General features: G+C 46.4%; 1 long non-coding RNA gene across 1 annotated transcript; it reads right to left on the minus strand.

The window, feature by feature from the left end:
* Window positions 1-1,778: 1,778 nt before the first annotated feature.
* Window positions 1,779-3,522, minus strand: LOC140690654 (uncharacterized). The gene is made up of 3 exons (XR_012065921.1): window positions 3,237-3,522; window positions 2,173-2,365; window positions 1,779-1,951 (listed from the first exon to the last, which is right to left on the minus strand). It is a non-coding gene; the product is annotated as an uncharacterized lncRNA (long non-coding RNA).
* Window positions 3,523-4,947: the final 1,425 nt, after the last annotated feature.

Genomic DNA, 4,947 nt, shown 5'->3' on the forward strand with positions numbered 1-4,947 from the left:
TCAAAATAACAATCACAATCATAATCATAATCTGACAAAAAAATGAACAGGTGACCTGAAAAGATATTTTTCCAGAGAAGACATACAGATGCTCAATATCCCTAATCATCATGGAAATGCAAAACAAACCACACTGAGCTGTCACCTCACACCCATCAGAGTATCTGTCAGAAAGACAACAAGAAACTAACGTTGGCAAGTATACAGAGAAAAAGGAACCCTCACGCACTACTGCTAGGAATGTAAATTGCTGCAGCCACTACGGAAAACAGTACGGAGGTTGCTCTAAAAATTAAAAGTATAACTAATTACCTGATTATCCAGCAATTTCACTTCCAGTATTTATCTGAAGAAAACAAAAACACTAATTCAAAAAGATACATCCACCCTGTGTTCACTGCAGCAATGTTCACAAGAGCCAAGACACGGAAGCAACCCAAGTGTCATCAATAGATGACCGGACAGAGAAAATGTGACACACACACACACACACACACACACACACACACACACACACACACACACACACAGAGGAATATTACTCAGCCATTAAAGAATGAAATCTCGGCATTTCTGACATGGATGGACCCAGAGGGTATTATGCTAAGTGAATTAAGTTAGACAGACGAAGACAAATGCTGCCTGATTTCAATTATATATGGAATCTAAAAATCAAAAGCAAACAAAATGGAAACAGACTCACAGACACAGAGTAAAAACAGGCAGTTGCCAGAGGGGAGGGGGTTAAGAGCTGCAAACTTTTCAGTTATAAAATAAATAAATCACAGGAACGTAACGCACAGCTTAGGAAATGCAGTCGGTAACACTGCAGGAGTTTGGTGACAGAAAGTTAATAGACTTGTCCTGGTAATCAATTTATAAGTGTCAAAACACTGTGTTGTCATCTGAAACTAACATTATATTGTATGTCAAGTATACCTCTATTTTTAAAGAAAAATATACGGCCAAATACATAGTTAAAATTATGATAAAAGAATAAAATACATTCTCTACATTAAGCAAAATCCAATCTGAAAATCTGCGCCCAATGTTAATTAAATATCTAATTCTAGAAGCAGGAAAGGTAGTATTTTTTACTCATGTGCTGTCTACTAAACAAACAAGGCAGAATCTCAAATAATTCTGGAAGAGCTGGCCAGTCGGATGGTGTAGAACTCTATGTTTTCATTATCCTTCTTTGTAAACACGTACGGTGAAGGTATTTCAATCAGGCCACTAATTTTTAATAAGTATTTGGACTTTTGACTTATTTCACCTTCAGTGTTAAACACCCAAGCTTTTGTCTGGGAGGCGGAGAGGGTATCACGGACACGCCTCACATGCCTTCCCCCAGTGGACGCGGGGAGACAGTAAACAGCTCACTGCACGAGCTGGCATTCAGGACCGCGCCCGATGCCTGAGCTTTTGTTGTCGGTGCTGTCGGTATTATTGTGCATGTCACTGCCCTGGTCTTTAACAAAAATAACTCAGCAGACAAGTCTTAGTCTTCCCTGAAGCTATTCAGCCCTGAACTACTTAAAGTTTGCGGCATTCAGTGATTTAACACAGTCAAGCAGCAAGAGCACCACAGAGCTTCAAACAACAAACCTGACGGCACCCAAGCCTCAGAGCAGCCCACACGCCCCCCTCAGCTGCACTGGCCTTCGCGAAGGCAACCATCTTTAAACGCGCTGGGTCAGCTTCGTGTTCTGCTCAGCGTTAGGCACACAAAACCATCCAAAACCATCACGGCCCATGAATGTCAGTGGGACCACGGTCTGCTCTTTATTAGACTTCATTTGTGTCAAGTAACACACACACAAAAAAAATGCAGAGTCTGTGTAGCGGGGAGGAACAAACATGACTCCAAATTAGATCCGTTCCTCTGGCTCTAACCCTGTGCTCTGTCCTGCTGGTTCTGCACCATTTGTAAAAGAATGCGGCCTAGAGCCTGAAACGTACCGGAGAACCCATTCTCAAAGCGCCGCCCTCTCAGGGCAGAGCTCTTTCCCACTCACATGGAGATAAAAATAGAGACATTCGTCTTGTTGGAGGTTTACAGGGCCACCACAACCCGCCCCACAAGGATGGCTTCAGGAACAGTAAGTTTGTAACAGCCAGCCACACCTCCCAGGAACAGTAAGTTTGTAACAGCCAGCCACACCTCCTCACCTTTTTAGTATAAAAGGAGCCTGAGTTCTGACTCGGGGAAGATGGTTCTTGTCGACTTCAGTCCCCCATCTTCTCAGGCGGCTGTCTTTCCAAACAGAGTCGCTGTTCCTGCCTCAACACCTCACCTCCCGGTTGACTGGCCTGTCCTCTGCGTGCAGAACGAGTTTGGGCTCAGTAACACTTGGCTGTTTCCCTAAAATGTGAGAGACGTTCATATTAAAATTAGAGTAAGCTGCTCCCTTTGTCCCTGGGAAGCCACATATTAAGGTGAATTCTGGAGCAGGCATGGGAAAGCTCTGAATTCCGAGCTGGGAAAACGTACACTAGTGCGTCATAAAGGAGGCATTTCCCTCGACGTCATGAATAACATTTCTATTTGCAATCCGGGGCATGAATGAGTTTGAAATGATTTCTGTGAATAAATGTACGGAGGCGGCAGGGAGGCCAGGAGGGTCAGTTATGAAAGCCCTTTTGAAAGATTCCTTCAGAGTCTCAAGAAGACAGTAGCCCTTTAACAGAAAGGACAATAATAAACATACACTACAGGGCCTCTCTGCAGTTCAGTTTATTGCATGTGTTTTTAAATCTGTTTTAGGGTTATATTTCAAAAATTCTCATGTATAATCACTGATGAGGTTTTGAATTGAGTGTTTTCTCTCAGCTCACTCTTTTATGTTATTAAAAAGCATAAGGAGAAACTAATGTATGGAATTATCTTCTTAAAGAGGAGCTCTGATCGCTTTCTCTCATTCTGAACCACAAAAGGGAAGCAGCCTCCTCAGCCTGGATTGAACAGGACCCCGGGGTAGCGGACCACACATCTTTGTCTGGGTGAACAGAAAGACCAGAACGTGAGATTGCGTGTTCGGCTTACCAGTAAGACAGGAAAATGGTACTTTAATTCACCCGTTATCTAAGCAAGCACTACTGTCATCCTGCCCTATAGAAGTGTTAGGCAATTACACAGAGACGAGAGGAAGAGAAAGAGAGGAAGAGGAAGGCAGGGAGCAACCCAGAAAATAACAGTACGCCTGCACTCCCAGTAAAGGGCTCCAAAAACATACCTTCTCTAAACGAGGGCCAGCAAAGGAGCCACCAGGAGCCAAGGCCGGGCTGCGCGGAAGGACCCGCCTTAACCTGCCTGACCCAATGCTCATTATGACATAATTAACACTGCAGTCTGAGCCCCTCCTGTAGGTTTCTCCGTGTGCACCACGCGCAGAAGGGATGGGGGTGCCTGAGCACACGAACGCGAGCTGTCAATCAACGAATCAATCACAAGAAAGCCCCCGAAGCCAGGATGGAAAACTGGAAGAGCAAGGGAGCGGGGCCACTTCCCTCCCCTGCACGGCCCCTCCCAGGTCGCGGGGTGCGCTGCGCTTTACGACCTTTTGCGTCACTGATGAACCCTGTTTCTATCACGCTGTCTGCCTCCCATTAGAAATTCGGTTTTTTCTGATGACGAAGAAACAAAGTGGCTTTTATTCCCCTCCTCCTGGTAACAGCCCCGGAGGGCTGTGGAAAACATTAGAAGGGAGTAAAAGCTGTCTTCACCACGTTTATTCCAGTTCATTTTGTAAAGTCACGCGCGTGTTTAAGAGCACCCACCAGGCAGCACGGTGACCACACGCTTAGTGCTTCTGAAACAACAACACGTGTCACCTGGAGGCCGGAAGCCGCGCACTGGCCTCAGCGGGCTGAACGCGAGGCGCTGTCAGGGCTGCACTCCCTCCGCAGGCCCCGGGGCAGAATCTGTGGATGCCTCACCTTTTCCAGCTCTTGGACGCTTCTCGCCTTCTTTGAAATGCGGCTGTCTCTCCATTTCCTCCGGCCCATCATGCCTCCGTCCTGTGCCTTTCTCCTCAGCTTGTAAGGACTCCGTGGTTATTGGGCCCGCCTGACAACCCAGGCCCCTCACCCAGCTCCAGGAGAGCCGGCAGCGGACTGACTCCCGTCAGCACCCTGGCTCCCTGGTTGCCAGGCAACAGGACGTAGTCCCAGGTTTTGGAGAGGAGGATGTGATGCTGTGACCACCTCCACGAAATCCGCGTTCTCTAAAACGGGGAACGCTGTCTTCCACGCTGTGCAGCACATTTTGTGTTAGTTTTCTTAGCACGTCCTTTTAAATTCAGTCGGAAGGGCAGTATTAGTTCCTGATATTTTACTTTCTTGATTCTGCAACCCATTTCCTGGCCTCAACAAAGCAGAAACCTAACGGAGTTGAGCGATTTCTTTTCCCTCCCAGGAAGCAAGGTCCTTAGCCCACGGGCAGCTCGCCGGAAGGCACTACTTTTCTTCTCCCTCTCCTAATTGCTAGCTCTCTGCTTGTCCCTTCTGCGTTTCTCCCGAACACGCTCGTACACTTGTTTTTCTCTTACTTTTCACCTCTGCCTTTGCTGCCCACAATTATAATGCTCGTCTGTTCTGGATTAATTCCGCTCCAGGCCAGTAAGCGAAGTTGTAGCCCCTTCGTTTTACAGACTTGGCACTTTGATGAGTGCTCCCTGGCTGAATCTCCTTCCTGGTGCAAGTCTCCCTGCAGAGCATACAACCGCAGAGTAAGCTGTACAAACCCAGCAAAAACATTCCCCTCCAAGTATTTTCTTGGAAAACCTCCTTGTTGGTTCAAGTGCTTAGAATCCGTTTTTTTTTTTAATTAAAAAGCACAATAAATACCAAAAAAAAAAATGAAGAATACATTCATACAACATACGTGGATTCTGGACAGACACTTCATGACGATCAGTCGTTCTGCCTTTACCAGCAGCAGTCTGG

This window comes from Vicugna pacos, chromosome 31 (assembly GCF_048564905.1).
Source record: "Vicugna pacos chromosome 31, VicPac4, whole genome shotgun sequence".
Taxonomy (NCBI): Eukaryota; Metazoa; Chordata; class Mammalia; order Artiodactyla; family Camelidae; genus Vicugna; species Vicugna pacos.